Source organism: Falco punctatus (genome assembly GCF_963210335.1).
Source record: "Falco punctatus genome assembly, chromosome: 1".
In the NCBI taxonomy this organism is placed as follows: domain Eukaryota; kingdom Metazoa; phylum Chordata; class Aves; order Falconiformes; family Falconidae; genus Falco; species Falco punctatus.
Genome location: NC_137580.1, coordinates 8,923,480 through 8,940,808, shown reverse-complemented (window position 1 = coordinate 8,940,808; position 17,329 = coordinate 8,923,480). Strand labels below are relative to the sequence as shown.

General features: G+C 38.0%; 1 long non-coding RNA gene across 1 annotated transcript in view; it reads left to right on the top strand.

Annotated features, from left to right (window-relative positions):
- Positions 1-17,329, top strand: part of LOC308068380 — a 126,798-nt gene that overhangs the window by 16,564 nt on the left and 92,905 nt on the right. Inside the window, exon 1 of the long non-coding RNA XR_013929946.1 lies at positions 1-17,329. This exon is cut by the window's left edge and continues 16,564 nt beyond it. This is a non-coding gene — a long non-coding RNA (uncharacterized lncRNA).

The window sequence follows — 17,329 nt, the reverse complement described above, 5'->3', positions numbered from 1 at the left end:
TCACTTTGTTGTTGGTCAGTTGATTTGTAGCTCTGCAGTGCCGTACATTTGGAATTGCCATTGCTAGCAAGAAGCTATGGACGTTGCATTAGCCCTGCAAAGCCCCAGAGCTGAGCCCCCCCCCTCCCCCGGCTTGCTTTGGCTGCCCTTCCTTGGGCTTGCCTGGAGATATGTTTTCACTCGTATGTCTAACAAGCAGTTGAATATTACCTAACTTGTTTAGGTTAGCTCTGTGCAATTGTGTGCTGCAGTGTTAAACCAGTTTTGTTGCACTGCTGTAAGTAATAGATAGTAATAATAATCTGTTATTCTGTGTAGAGTGAACTATCTCTGACCCCAAAATAATAATCTGGAGTGGAGGAGAATGGGCGAAGGATGGTGGCCTTGAATGCACAGCCTGAGGGTGACAGCAGGGGCTATTAACAGTATTATAAAAAATTGCCAATGTTGCCAAGGAACGTAGCCTTGGAAATCATATAAAACCAGTTTCAGGGCAAAAACAAAGGAACAGCAAATACCTGGAATATGCAATACGTACTGTGCATAGCATAGTGTATGAGGATATAATGTAGAGTTGTAAACTAATGGAGATCAAGATATAGCATGTGTTCAAAATGATCAGAACCAATGTCGTGCAGACTTTAGAGTAGGGAGAAGGAAGAAAGCCACTGCTAGCACCATACTCCTCGTGGTGAAGAAGGCAGGATGCTGACCTCTGATCCCAGCTCCCCCACCTTCTCCGCTTGTGAGCAGCTGTCACTGCTGACTTCAGGGTCTGGAGGAGCAAGGGAAGGGGGAGCACATCACCAGTGAAACAGGGTAGATACCCAAGGTGCGTGGATCACAATTTTAAATGTGCTATTAATGAGGCTTTTTCTGTAATAATATAATTTGGACAATAAGTAATAGTATTGTTGTAACTGGGTTAGTAAGTCTTTGAACAGACCTGTAGGAGTTCAGACTAGCTAGCAATGAATTCTTGGCTGCAAATATAAGATTTTTTTGTCTAGCTCACATAAACTGCACAAGATGCAGATTCTGTTATTATTTAGCCTTAGAAATCTGCATTTTATGAACTGACTATATTTGTTTAGATTAACTTTTGCCTAACACATTGCCACCACCTCTGAATTTATCGTGACAGATTTCTGACATGTGAATCTTTGTCTGAGAGACTGCACATCCCTCTGTTATCAAATTAATATTCCACAGGCAAGTTATTTGGAAATCAAGTCAGTTTTTGACTTCCTCTTTGAACAGATGGAAAAAATAGACTCTGATTTGCCAGAGGTTTTTGATAACAAAATGTGACTTCTAATCTAATTGTAATGTTTTTTTACTTTTTCAGTTTTACAGAATCTTCTGAAATCAAATATAGCAGACCTAGACAGATTATGTCAGTACTGGTTATTCCAGTTGCAAACAAAACATTTTCCTTATTCCTACCTGGTGTCCCCTGCATGTGTAGTGCTTTATTTGCCTTTTGTGCCACAATCTGATGCTAGAAAATCATGTCTGGCTAATGATTTCATTAGCTGTCCTAAATGCAACCTTACCTACCAGGGTAAACAAAAAAATATTTTCTAACCATAACGTACACTAAAAAATCTGTTTCAAATTGGTTTTTGTTCTGCTGAATATTAGATCTCTCCTTGTTTTTGTTTCCCTTAGTATTTTTCTAAATTCCTTGTTTCTAATATATTTTTGTTGTCTGCTTTCCCCTTTCCTTTTTAGTGCCTCTGTTTAAGAATGCTGGGATTTTGTTTTACTTGTGAAACAGAATTTTAAGATGGGGACTGAAAGTTCACATGAATATCACAGCTGTGTTTTCCTGCTTACCTTATTTCTCTCATGATTTATCTGATAACGATTACCTCCTTGTGAGGATGTCTTCAGCCGCGAGTTTCTTACTTTAACATCTTAAACCTGTAGGTCTTGCATATAAATACAGTTGAGCTGCAGTGATGGCATTTGAGCAAGCAGGCTTTAAAGTTATGATATACATTGCTCTCTGTTGCCAGGATGAGATCTGCCACACAGTCCAACATGCTGGATCACTCACTTTAGGAAGTTGTCACCTATAGTTGTTAACAATTGTGTTAGAAACTCTCGGATTGTTTTTTATTATTGGAAGAATAATGCCTCTGTCATGAGTAGGTCATACTGAAATCACTCCTGGTAATAAAGCTCTTCTTTTCTGTGAGATACAAAGCATAACAAATATCTTGCCATGACATTCGCTCATGCGAACTGTGGCTTGGTACAGAGTATATTCTACTTACTTTAATATCCATATTTCTAATATTTTTTTTCCTCTCTCCATTTCCCTTGTTGCTTCAGTAACCTTATTCTCAGCATAAATGATGTATAGTACACAAGTCAGCACTTGTTCTTCCCTTCATTCTTCCTGTTTACATCAATTATTATCATTCAGTTGACTCATCCCTGCCAGACCCAAGGTTCATTGAAGATAACAGAAAGACTCCTGATGAATTCACTGTCATTCGAATGAAACAGCTATTTCTGTATCTGGAATTTTATGTGATGTCAACCAAGTTGCATGAGGAAATGGTGCAAATACATAGCATGACTGAGAGCACAAAGTGCCTTGCGTTTCATACAGGGTTCATGGAAACATATTTTAAATGCTAACGTGAAAATGAAAAAAAAAATATTGACAACCTGTCTTTTTTGGCAGACATACACTGGGATTCATAGAGCAAAATGACTTACTAATTTTGGAAAAAAACCCACTTTTATAATTAGAAAGCACTGAACTCTCAAAAAATATGTATTTGTAGGCATACCACTTATTTTTAAACTCCAGAATAGACTGGTTTCTATATATGCTGATTGTAAATGTATTACAAACTTTTTCCTATTGGAAAGTCTTATGATTCATAGATAGTTTTGACTAAATATCTTTTAGCAAATATTGAGTAGTCAATTTGCCCATGACATGACAACAAAGCCTCTCAAAGAGGTACTCTGTTGTCATATATCCCAGCAAGCTGTCTGGATTTTTCACTTTATCCACAAATATTATCACCTTTCTCTTGTCCGTGGTAATGGATTGACCTAACAGGTCGAACAATTAACATAATTGACCTTCGCACTTTTTTACTTTGCTGGCCTTGGTGCACCTTTGTCAGTGTGGGTCACATAGCTATCCAGTGGCAAGGATTACTAACAGAAGCATGGTAATAGTTTTACAGCATTGAAATGCTGCTCAGTAGAAATGTATTCTTTCCCATTTGGCAGAGACCTCTTAACTTTCCCTTCTTTCAGTAGCTGAGACCCCCTTAGGGTGTTACTCGTGGATGACTCTTGGGTTTGCCCAAGCAGAGGCATCAGTCACTGGGAGCAACGAGCAGGAAAGGAGAGAGCCACTTGAGAGACAAAAGGCAATTCAGAGATTTGTGCAGTAAAGAAGACTTCAGAGGACTGTGTGCACTGCGTGATGTGCAGAGGGCATGTGCTTGTCAGGTGCCTTTATGATGAGTTTGAATGCTGCGTGGGGGGAGGCAGGGAAGTTGAGCCTGCTCAATAACCTGTGCATTTGTTAATGTGAGATTAGAAGCAGATTACAACAGAGGGTTCACGAGCACCTTCTCACTTGCAAGTTGTTAGATTGTCTTGAAAAATAATTTAGCTGTGTACTGGTTTCTTAAAGCTACCTTTTAAAAATCATCACTAACGGGAGATCTATTACATTAAATAATAAACTCACTAAACAGTTTATATGTATTATAAACAGAATTGTGCATTATCAGCTCGTACTGTGACATTGCTGTGACTCATCTTTGTAGGAACTATTCCTTAAGCTAACCTATTCATCTCTTTTTATATGGGGTTCTTTAGCATTTAGCAGAAGAAGGTGGTGGTGGGAAAATGAAAAGCTACTTTGATGTCTCAGCAGTAATATAAACATGAGGGCACTACACTTGTTTTCAATATCATACGAATGTTAGAGGCATATTTATTTAAGAGAAACTCAGCTAACCACCACATTTGTCTTTGTCACACACACACACCAAAAAAAAAAAAAATAATAAAAAAAGCTTTACACGAAAAACAAAATGTGGAGGCTTTATTTATAGACAAAATAAAAGAATGTAGCTATGGCTCCATGCATTAAGCTATAAAATTCAGAATTCCTTCAGGAAAATGAATCTTGTAAAAATATAGGAATTTTACAAACAGCTAAATCTCTCATGCTCAGGCAGAGGAATTTTAAGCACCTTAAAATATTAGTCTTGCCATTTGCATGTTAGTTTTTCAAAAAAGCATGGGAAGCTTACATCTACACACCTCTATGGTGAGTGCTATGGGATCTTCCCTGCAGCCACCTGAGATAATTGCTGTAACACACAATATTCTTTAATACCTTGTATCTTTTGCTTTACCATAGCTATGAAATTATGTGTACATAGTATTCATAAATAAAATAACTAATTCCACTTCAGCTTCAAGCATGTAACCCAGTGACCCAGACCACAGAAGCAAACAGAAAAAGATTACACACTTGTTTTTTCAGAGGTTGGGCTTATCAACACCATTTCTCACAGGACATTGCTTAGGGAAGGAGCATGGGTAATATTCTTGTCTGCACACTCAAAGTCTGTTAATAAGGATTAATGTGAGGCTTAGTCATAGAATTTTAAATATTTACAATACACCTATTTACACAGTATCACTTTGAGGTTAAATACCCAGCTAAATACTTATGCCTACTCTTGGCTTCTTTTTACCAGACTATTTTAACAATTAGCAAATAAATGAAAAGAATAATGAATGTAATTTTGCATAAATACCTACTCGTAATACAGAGATTTTTCATATCCTTTAGTATCTGTGTATAAGAAATGTTTATAATTGAACCCGTTCTGTTTGACTGCTAAGTATTGACTGGTGTCATCCAATCCTTTGAAAAGGAATTTTTCAATAGTGAATTTTATGTATGTTGTACAGAAAAAACCTTAGTCATATGTGCCTATATATTGTTAGAAAAACATCTAGCTGAGAGGGACCTCTAGAAATTAATTGGTCTTTCTTCCTTAAAGTGGGATCAGCTATATTAGTGCCGTTATTTGACAGAAGTTTGACCAACTTGATTGCTCACTGTCCTAACCACTTAAAAAGTGACTGCAGATGAGCAAATGAGGTGACCCATTAATTTTTCCATACCTGGCACAGACATGGTGAACAGATGATGCCCTTTCCTTTCAGTAAAGCACCTCACACACCTGACATGTAAGATTGCACCGTTTCCCCTGGTGCTCCTTTCTTCCCACCTTTCCCTAGAGGAAGAAACTCTGGTTGTTTCAGAAGCATCTTGCAGGTCTCCCTCTTGACACCCCTGATGCTCCTGTGTTCCCTCCCTTGGTGTTTGCCCCAGTGGTCTGTCCCGTTACCGGAGCAAAGTGCTGAAGGCTAGGCACAGCATCCTGCTGAGGACTTGCCAGCACTTAGCAGAGCAGGAGGATTGCTTTATCTATTTTTCAGGATGGACTTCTATTTTTACATCCCACGGTGATGTCTGCCTGTCTCATGAAAGCATGACATTGCCAATTCCACTTGAGCATGTAATACCTCATCACCTCCAGGCCCTTTCCTGGAGGAATGCTGTCTGCTCGGTTGTTCCCTGCTTGGTACATCTGCAGCTGATTGTTCCTAAGTATAGCAACTTGTATCTCTCCCTCCTGAATCACTCCCAGACCATTTCTCTACTTTGTTGAGATCTCTTTGATTGCTAGTCCCAACCTTCAACATAGTCCTTCCCGTCTTCATGTTTTCTTTAATTTTACACAGAAGCCTACACTCTCTTCAATCTTTAATTAAAGATTGAACGGAGCTGTATGAAAGACAAGGCCCTGTGGGGAGTCATTTGATATTTGCTTCCATTTTGACAGAACAGTTGGCAAGTCCTCTGGGAGGTACTATCTAACCTCTATTGCACCCAGTTTATTGCAATTTAATCTAGACCGTGTTCCCCTAGCTTAAAAGATTGTAATGTGAAATAATGTCATGTTTTAAAGACAAGATACATGATGCCTTTTGCTTCTCCCTAACCACATAGTTGGATACCCTGTTGCTGAAGGAAATGAGCCAATTTTAACATGATTTGTTATTTACAAATCTCTGTTGGCTCATCTTGCTTTTGCCTCCAAACTTTCAAATAATTTATAACCTCTTCATTTCACTAAGCCGGTCTCCTTGTCCCTTTTAAGAGTCCAATTAATTATATATTTGTAAAGGACTCGGTAGTCCAGCTTATTTTTATTATATCTGACAGTGATTTTCCTTAATACAGATATAGCACATATTTTAAGCATCATGGCTTCTACAGGAGGTAAGACACATCATTTACATTTAAGTTCCGATGGTTGTTTATGTTCATTTTATTGTTTAAGTATCTTTCATGAATATCCAGGTCTAAAATTATTTTTTTATAGTGTAACAAGTCTGAAACATGTCAAGCCTGAACACTTGGAGTTAGTCCTTTGTAATAGGAGAAGAAAACAGTGCAGGAAAAATGTCAGTGTTCTGTCTGTGCAATGCTATACTATGGATAGGCATTGTATGAATAGGTGTGCAAGGAGTAGTTCTGGATCAAGATGATCCAAGTTGTGATATGCTTTTGTTGCATTAGTTAAGAGGGTTATAAGTTTTTTGTCTCTTGAGGACTGAGGCTTCAGATGTGGGTCCAGTTTCTCATTTGCGTATGATATTGCATTTCTCTCCTTTAGCCTAATAGTGGAACACACATAATTTATGTATCATCTCCAAAGCCACTAAACATTTTAGGTAAACAGGGCAGAAAATGAAATCCTGTATGTCAGTGGAGAGCTGTGAAGCAGGAGAGAAGAAATGTTACACTTCTCCTATGCAGTGCTGTTTTCCATTGCTGCAGAAGAGACCTGAAAATACTTAAGAAATCTCATTTTTATAGAATGAATTCCTAGTTTCTTATATTTTCCTTTGGCATTTTTCTGCATGCAAAACTGAAAACTGGGGTCAGCCAGTGCTATAAAGATTAGAACTGGCTTAACATGACACATCAGCTATGCAGATTGGGAGAGGCTGAGAAGCTGAATAATCTCATCCATGATTTTGTTGTAAATGCCCGGCAGCAATCAACATGGTCCATGCAGAACGTGGAAAGGAAGTCCATTCACAAATATTGTTTGCTAAGCACTGGTTGCATGGCAGACTAGCAGCACCTTGTGAACATAATTTCTGGAAACACTATGGTACTTAGTGCTATGATGTGCTAATAATTGAAATAGATGAGCCTTGAAATTCAAAGACAAAATTCTGAAAATTGTGGAAGAGATCTGTAATACGAGTGTTCCAATATAGGTAGGGAGGAAGGGCAGGTATTTGTAGGAAGGGTTTCCATGGCAAAAATGTTGAAAAGAAGCAGCACTTTTCTGTGTTGTGACACAACATCACTGTAAAGTGAGCATACACTTGAAGAAAGGTACTTTAAGCCCTACAAATCATCTTGTAGTTATAAACCCCTAAAGTGACAAGTTTAGTAGCCGTATAGACAGAAGTATCCATTAAGGACAAAGAAAAAAATTGTAATATTCACTATCTATCAGGAACTAAAAGTTGACTGCTCCAGTTTTATTTTATGAGCTTTTTTTCAATCAAACTTGAATCTATACATTTAGATAATAATTAAATGATGCAATTTTATTCTGAAGTGATGATTCACATCTGGGATGATTTTTAAGATATTCAAAAGAATTTAATCAAACTTCAATTACTCTAAGCTAATCCTGGCTAAATCCTTCCTCTAAGTATTTCTTATAGACTTTAAGCGTTCACATAACTGACCATTAAGAAATACTAGATTCAGAGTCTGGTATTAGTGGATATCTTAATTTCCTGAAGTGGTAAATGGAACTAAGCTAAATGAATTGAGTAAGGAGAACTACAACAACCAAGCTTCTTAGCTTGACCAAAAAAATGCTGTTAGTTTATGTCTTACTTGCTAAATGCCCCCTTTTCCAGCGAGCAGTCTGTTTGCTGAGGAGGGTAGGTAGTTTCTCAGACACTTTTGGGGAGCCAGTGAAACTGATATTTAAAGATGGGCATCTTATCTAAAGATTCCTTTGCCCTTAAACTCTGCCCTTAAGATAAACTGGTGTAAAATACGCAGCTATATTGTTTATCTGAATGACATAGATAGTCTTACAGATTAAGTCTTTTGTTATGATCTTTATAACTGGTATCATATAAGCAGCTTAACGCTTCCTTTGCCTATGTAAGTCACCATATTGTAGAGAGGATTATATCCAACTTTTACTTCATGTCACTATTGCTGCACAGTAAGGCTTTTGTACAGAATCAGTGGAAAATAAAACCTATTATAAAATTATATTAAGTTTTAAACTCAGTAAACAGATATGTATTGGAAACTACATAACAAGCCATTTGTTATGACAGAAGTAGTTACAGCAAGGAGCAGAACCCAGCTCATTTAATTAGCAGTAAGTTTCAGGTTATTCAATTTGTTCTGAGATCTTGTATTTAAACCACAAACTACTAAGGCTGCAATCCCCATTTTCAAACAGTCTGGAACTGTTCCTTGGTTGGGTGTCCTGTGTAAGGAACAGAGCTCCAGGGGGTCGGGGATTTTTGGTTGGCTTCGTATAGAAGGAGCTAAGATTCCTTAGATGGGAGATCTTTCTCTTGGTAAGGCAGATGAGTACTAGAAGGTTTCTTCAGAAGCGGGGGCTGCTAGAAGGGAGCCGGTATTTTGCTGAAGGAGGGGACTTAGGCAGAAGGTGTAGGGATCACTGCTTTCTCAGGGGAAGTCTGTCTTGCTTGAAAGCCATCACCTGCACGGTGGGTCGCTGTTGCCCACCACTCTTCGATTTCTGTTGTGGAGAACTGAACACAGTGTGCCTTCCCTCCTGCAAGGCTCCCTTTCCCTCAGAAACCTTGCCTTCCAAGGAGAGGGGAGATGGGACATTCCCTGTGGAGGTCTGCCTGCATGGAATCATGCAACACCACCAAAATGCCTCAGTTACCTTGTGGTGACAGTGTTCCCCATCAGCTCTGGGCCTTTAATTCAGTTCATTTGCCAGCCTCTTCACAACTTCAATCCTTTTTTTTCTTTTCTGGTCTTCATATTCCCTTGAACTCTTTCAGTAAAGCCCCGGCTAGCCATCCATCCTGAGTCCGTGTCCAGGCCCACCTCTGTGTGCTCTCCTTCACGCCTGCTACTCCTTCCTGAGCTCCATTCATTCTTGTTATTTATAGCCTGACTTCCAAGAGATTATAAATCTTGCTTCTGGAAACTTATAAGTCATACAGTCCTACTGTAAGGAAAAATGAAATAGCATTTTTTTGCAGCTTTCTAGACTTACGATTTCCTCGCTCAGCCACAGGATCTCTACTGGCTAGTTATTCCTCATATTTGTAATCTGCTTTGAAAAATAGGTTTTGCTCCAAATTGTTTATCAGTCAACTGAACTGTCCACATGAAATGACCTGTTGCTCCACTGTAAGCTGTTTTCAGAACTCCAAACAAGAGGAAAGCTGTATTTCTCATCATTTCCAGTTCAAAAATTTTTTTCTTTCTTTGTAATTTGCTTGCTATCCATATGCTTAATGTCAGCAGTAATGCAAAAAAAAATTCATTCTCTGCAACTCAAAACCTTCAACTTTTGTTTTATGAAATATAGTACAGAAAGTAAGATGATAGCACAGCGTAAAACACTAGTCCAGAAATGCTGCTTATAAAGCTTATGGAAAACATGGGAAAAAAACCTCTCTTCTTTCTAACATGGAAACTGAATTGATTAGTTTGGTTTTCAAGAGTACAATAATATGCACAGCAAGTTTTTGGTATGGATTTGTGTGTGTGTATTTTTATTAAAGTAATGATTGCAGATTTGGGGGTTTTGTTGTTTGAGATTTTTTTAAAATATACAAACCAGAAGTGAAATACACAGTGAAACAGTACAAGTAGGTCTTTCGTTGCTTCTAGAAATAAGTATATTTTGTGAATTCATACATGAGTACAGTGAATTTAGGGTAAAGATTTAGTTAACACTTAACATTTCTTGCTTGCTACAAAAATAATACATTGAGCTAATTAGTTTTGCACACAAAATAATCTCGAAATAATTTCTTGTGAACCAGCAGGTGCAAATATTGCAGCTGAAGTTGAACTTTAGAGGGGAAAACAGTCTGTCTTGTTTTGGATGAGTGATGTTGCTTTTATTATCACTAAAACTCTCTTAAATTCAGATTTAGGCATGTATGTATGTGATGATAAAAGAAAAGTGTGTTGAGAGAGAAAGGGAGAGAGAGGAACCGAGACTGAGAAATCCTTCTTTCCTTGGGTTTACTTGTTAACTTGTTTCATGGAATGGAGGCTCTGCTTTTTTGGGAAACATTTTATGTTTTTCTGCTCTTCCAGTAAGAAACTATCAATCAGGTTTCCTGGCATTTCCAGTATTTAGCAACCCAAGAAGTCATGAAAAAGTAGCTCATGTACCACATCAGAGAATGCTGTGAGCAACTAATGCTTCAAGTCATGTGCAATGGCAAGCAATATGGGAGTGCCATTACTTGCTCAGTGCAAAAGCTGTAAACAAAACACCTCTATTCCCTTTGGCTGGCACCCCAAATTCAGGCTCAAATCTGTCTTAGGTTGAAGTCCAACACGCCTATGTACTTGAAAATGAATAGTGCTGAGGGCTGCTGCATAATATAGGGAAAAAACCTAAGCACATGTGAAAATTTGCAGTTAACCTAAATAATGCTGATTCACCCAGGCTCAAGCCCCAGAATGTCCTCCGTGGTCAGGGAAGGGTTATTTGGCAAGGGCGTAAAGGAGCAGCGGGGTGGTGCTTGGTGGATATGGCATTACGCCTTTCCTCTAGCCCCATGGGTTCTTACAATATATATATATATGACATCAGGAAATACTGACAGCCTTTTTTTCTTCCTCTTGCTGTTAAGAGTAGCAACAGCTAAATTTCTCTTGATATTTTTCTTACTTTATTATTATTATTTTTCTGCCTGTAAAAAGTGGAGGGGAACTCTAATTCATATGAAACGTATTTCTGAGAGGAGAGAGACAGTAATCTTATTCCTTACCAAACTGATGGCAAAATATAACAACAAATAATGCTGTTCTGGGAGGCAATACTGCCGAGAGAGTCATTTTACTTTCTGATGCTTTAAAAGCACTTTTAAAAGCTGTTCCTGCTGATGTACTTGTAACAGCAAAACAAATACGACAAAAATACTTTCAAACAGCTAGTAGAGACAGACCTGCTAATAAACTAGGTTCAAACCCAGTCTTCAGTACTTCAGTTTGCGGTTAAGTCGGTGTCCCTCTGATATATAGCTTTATGTGTGTGTGTGCATTTTTATGTAAGCCTGTATGTGTGTGTAGGCAGGACTTCTAGATAATGTGGTGAGATAGGTGTAATACAGGATCTGTAGTCAAAATATTTAGAATATTTCCATTAATTATTAATTTCCTTTAATATCCAGAATGTTCAGAAATTCTGTTTGATGTTGCCTTTCACCTTGTGTTACTGTTTGCACAACTGCAAAACTAGGAGCAAAGTACTTATACAAAGTTGTCAGACAGTTATGCTTGGGTAAATTAACATTGTCAGTTTTCCAACTTAAGCTAATTCTAGTAATTTTCAATTTTTTAATTTTAACATTATTTTTCCTGTTGTACAAAGTTCTCTGATATATGTAGGCATAAGTTTTTGTGAAGGCTATATTTCCAGTTTCATTTGAGAGTTAGCATATGTGAGTAATTGTGAAGATCTGATAGTCTTAAACCCGATACTGTGTTTTTCATATGATGATAGTAGTTTCATATCATAGGCATTAGTTTGCTTTCTTTAGTTTTCTGCATTTCTTCAGATTGTCACTGCTTTAGCAATTGTTCCTAAGTTTGTGGAAATTAAAGACATGCAACCACTTGAAAACAAGAAAAGTGAGTGCTGAATGACAGCCCTTCCCAGTCACAGTTCTGGTTTCCCATTTCCACATGCAGCAGACTGGAGTAGTTATGTGCTCTAAACCCCAATGTTACTCTTCCTCTTCTGTTGTATTTTAAAATCCTCAGTAAACATCTTGACAAATATCTGCAATGCTGTTTTAATTTGGCTCCCTGTACTCTTAAACAGGTGTCTTTAGACCACTTGAATTCTTCAAACTGCAGTTTTTAAACATTTTACACTGAATAACTTCCTCTCTCCACCCAACGAGAGAGTAAATTGTATGTGTTGATAGGGCTGTATTAAAAAAGTGGATATTTTATTTTCCATAACATTTTTTTTTTTTTTTTACACTTTCTAAAAACATGGCCTATGGTATGTAAGTGAGCAGATGGACTATAAGTGTTGCACAGGAAGGCTATAATCAATTTGGGAGAATGGCTTACATAGTAATAACAACCATTACATTGCTGCTTACTTTGTCTAAAAAAAATTAAAACAAAAACTCCCCCCAAACAATCTCCCCCCACCCCCCACATATCACAAGGGTAGAATCAATAGAGCATAACTGTGCACTGGTGTTTAGTAGCTAGTGCTCTCATGCTCTGCAAAGCCAGCTAGCATCGCTGGTTGATGACAGTGCTAGCACACTCAGGTGTTTTCAGCTCTGTTAGATGGCGAAGGTAGCAGCTGCAAATTATGGACCTAAAGTTAAATAATCTGATTAATAACCAATGTTTTTCCAAAGATCTCAGGTATCTCCTATTTTCAAAGTTTGAGCTTTAACATTACTTTGTGATTATTGTTTTCTGGTTTATTCATTAGTTTTTCTATGGGAATTTAGCACTCGGTGTAAGATTATTCCTTTTTGGAGTGTTACAATGAATCTTACCTTTGCCAAGCTGCAGCTGAGAAACTGCAGCTGGCTCCTGGAGAGGAGTATTTCCTGGTAAAATCTCCTCCAAAATATAACTGTCTTTTGGGGTGTGTGTTTCATTTCAAGAAGAGTATTTATGCTTCTTTGCTGGCTGACTAGTATTTTTTTCCCCCCTTGGTCATTATGTGGAAAGCTGAACTTTATAAAGAAAGGCACCTTTGATATTTTCGGAGAGTGTTTTGTTTCATGTGTCTGAAATGATTGGAAACTGTCTTTGGTGAGATGAACCGTTGTGTAGTGGTGCAGATAGATAATGGCTAGCAGCACTAATTAATTCTTAGGTGCCTTAAAGAAAAGAAATAGATTCCAATTCATGGTCATTTTACTAGACTGGAGAAAAGGGGTGTGTGTGTGTCTGCCTGCTTCCCCACCCTCCCACCCTTTCCCCTTTTTCCACTCTCTATTCCCTCTGCTTCAAATTGACATTCTGTAGGGTCATTTTCCTAGGATGGGTTGTTGGCTTACATTTAAATTTGTATGATTTATCAAGGACTAATTAAAACTTTGTATTGAGAATCATTTGAAGTGCAACATGTCAAACCAAAACCCAATGGTCAGCAGCACAGAAACTTAGAAGAAATCCTGTTTCCTAATAAGTACTAGTCATCATTTTTTACCTCACCTAGAAGATGAGTTGAGTTTTCTCTTGTTTAGAGTGCAAATGGAAACGAAGGTGAAACAGCACTTGTTCACTTAATTCAGCTCAGTAGCAGGTAGCTGTCCACAGTGCAGTGCAATAGAATTTTAGCTTTTGAGATGTAGAAAGTGTAAAGTAAAATTATGATGACTTAAAGGATGTATTAAAATTATGTATGTTTCATATTACATAGCATTGTCAGATAAAATATCTGCAATGTAGCATTATTATGAATGCAATATAACAATTTTAGAAAATGTGTATTAGAAAGCATGGAAGTACATTATAGCTGAAGTATGGTATTTACGCTTAATTATTTTAAAAAATAAAACAGGATGACTTGTGATGATTCTGACAGTTGTCTAAATACTATGCTAATATATTAGGATTTTTGCTAAATCTGCTGGAACTGTAAAGGTTTAATGTCTACCTAAGAGTTCACTAAAATTTGGGGATATGAATCATGGTATAGTCATCATGGGTCAGCCACTTATCATTGCCAGAGTCTGATTATTTTATTTTAAAAATATATATTAAAGAATTAATTATTTTTCATCTTGACTAACTTAATTCCCATTTTCATGATCTATCCAAATGTTTTCTCTCTGAGCTTTCGTGGTTTGTAATGCTTCCACCAGACGTATCGGGTAGCCAGTTGTCTACCTCATGTCTGGTCATCTCAATAATCTAAAACTTGTTACCCATTTCTAAAATCAAATTTAATGCTGCCCTCCTTGTTTTCAAAGATGTCTGTGGCATTACCTCATAAATATGTTTCTGATGACAGTTGGATCTTGTGCTTCTTTTCTCCTTGACTTTTTATGAATCCCTTCCCACTGGAGTTTTTGTATATCTGTGGAAACTTTCACATTAAAGCATTCACTTGCTTTCAAAATGCATCACATCTTCAAAACATTTTCCCTTTCTTTTGCTTGTTATGGTTTCTCTTTTTAAAGAGTATCCTGTGACTCTGTTTTGAACGAATGGTATAAAGATATGCATAAATTTGCATAATTGCTGCTAGATGTTCTGTAGGAAGTCTTTACTCTCTTTAAAGTAGTCTGAGAAATATTTCATGTTGTTGTCACCTTTCCACTATTATAAAGAAATAAAACGCACAGAAAGGGTAATAAGATTTAAAATATCTGCTGGTGTATGTGACTACCCAGAAATGCTTTAGGTTCAGAAGAAAAAGGAAATAGGTGAAAGAGGGAAATACAAGGAAACTCAATTATTGTCCAAAGGTCATGTTTTGCATTGGCTGTTAATATGAATGGAAAAATGAGGATGCGATGCAGACATTGGTCTTTAAGAGATTTACCCACAGGTAGCTCCGATACGAAAGAGCTGATGGTGATAAGAGACCTGCTATATTACGACTCACTTTCCTAATTCTTACTGAGCTCTTAATTGGGCATTAAGTTCCTTTAGCCGTATCGGAATTTGTCTAGCTCATTGGCTTGATAAGACACAAGAGGCCAAGTCTGTCCCTTAGGTAGCTCCATTGACTTCCATGAGATTGCAGCAGGGAACAATTACTTTTATTAATACGATACTAGTGCTGCACACTGAGGGATGTATGTGTGTTGACACAGCATTAATGTTTAAAAAGATCAGTTTTATATATAGAAAATGAGAATGTATTTTGAGATTATTCCCTCATGGAAATGAAAATTCTACTCAAGGTTTAAGTTTTGTTGAGACTTGGAGCTTTTTTTAGCAGGGTGGTTTTGTACTGCAAACAGAAGCAGTTAGGCTGAACAGACTCTCTGTAAACAGCCCTGCCAATGGAAATAGCACTCCTTAATCTAATCAAGCCAAAATCATTGGTAGTGTAAGCAGTTTAAATAGTTAATGAAATTTATTTAACAAAATGCCAGCTAGTGGATTTTCACATGGACTTCATATGGACAGAGGATTGTGTCCACTACCTGGCTTTTAAATCAGCCAGTTAAGGTGCCAGACTTTGCCATGTATCACAAACCTGTCTTGTCCACTGGTATCTAAGTGCTGGGACAGACTGCAGCACACTGACTCTCTTGGTGTTGGTTATCTATGTTAAAGCGAGACCTTACCTACACTGCCACAAAAGCGCTTTGACTTCCAGTGTAGGTTTCCCTGACACCTATCCATCTAAAGAACAACAAGAATGAGTCAAATAGGCTTGGCTGAAATAAGGAGTTGCAGAATGAGGGAAAAGGAGATAATTTCATTATTTTGCAACAGAGGCTTTACTAGAGTCTGAATAGCTTGATCAGGCATGCAGGTAATCATTGTTAAGCTACTTAGTTATTTTTATTCCTTGACAACAAGAATAATTTAACTAAGATTTTCTTTGCATCTTCTATTACAGAGGCAAATAGAAAAATACCAATTCAAATAATGAAGAAAATAAATTAAAAGGTCAAAGTGTGTTTAAGTTTGTCTTCCACAAAGTTCTTTATACTCTATACAAAAAGTTTTCTTTGTTTGATGGAATAGCCTATCTTCCATATGGCCACTTCCTGTGGCCTGAAAGTCTCCTTAATCTTGGTTCCAGGTGAAGGTCCCATGGATTTTGGAATAGGTCAAATAATGGTATCAAATGTTCTTGGTGACACCTAACAGCCCTTAAGCTCCCCTTTTATCAGTGAAGTCCTGCTGTGTTTGTTCTTTAGGAAATAAACCCACAAAACTCCTGCAAACAGGAAGATTTAAACGAGCTGATGTTGGGTTGGTTGGATACAGCTACTCTTCTACTACTGAAAGTCCACATACATTACATACGATCCAAAGAGCTTAGTAGCCTCATTTGGAAAGCAAAGTTCAGCCTGTAAAGGCTTATGTCCGAAACAGGGACCACGAAGATCTTGATTAAGACCGTAGTAAATCTGTAGGTATCATAACCCTGTAAACATCTTAAGGGATTCCATCTTGAGTTCCCTTCATTTCTGTTTGTGTGTATGACAAAACGCCGCATCCTTAAAAAGGGTATCTTGGCACTCATCTGATGGTTAAGCATGATAAAATTTGTTAAAGTAGACCAGCCTTGCCAAAAAGCTTGATTTAGTCATTAGATGTTTCCAGAGTTGGTTATTATACATAAGTTGAAAAGAAGCTAAATACACCTTCTGTATTGGGAAAGGGAGGAGAAGATCTCCTTTACTTGTTCAGCAGTTAAAATACAGCCTCAGGGTTATCTGGCTCACAGAAAGATGGAATCTCTGTATTATATGATTATGATAGTCAAATATGAAAGGGCCACCTAGGTTCTGGACTGCTTCTGGTGAAGAATGACAGAGGCAAAATTTTGGAAATGTGGGCAGAAGGTTTGCCCTTCATTAGTCGTGCTCAGTCATGAATTGTTTTTCTTGAGGGTGCCCAACCCTTGCCTGCCAGGGTGGTGTGCAACATACACCCCCTGGAGAATGGGACACCTGGGTCATGCAGGGATGTGCCCCAGTTCTGATGTGGGAGCTTTCTCCTATTTTGGAAGGCTTCAGAAGCCATTCCTGCCCAGGTATGTCCTGGGCTTGCCTGTGGGGTGGCATGCTTTTTGGGAAGGATAGGAAGCATGTTGCAGCAGCTACAGGAGAAGCACTGAGCTGCTGGCTTAGACCTGCTAAGGATGACATGTCTCTGTCTGTGTCCACTGGCAGGAGTCAGGGGTCCAGGAGACGCCAGCCGTGGCTACAGCATGAAGCAGGTGTCAGAAGAGTGTTTCTGCTTGTGATGTGGAAAACTTAGACACCCACCTCTATGGAGCCAGTCCTGGTGCCTTTTCCG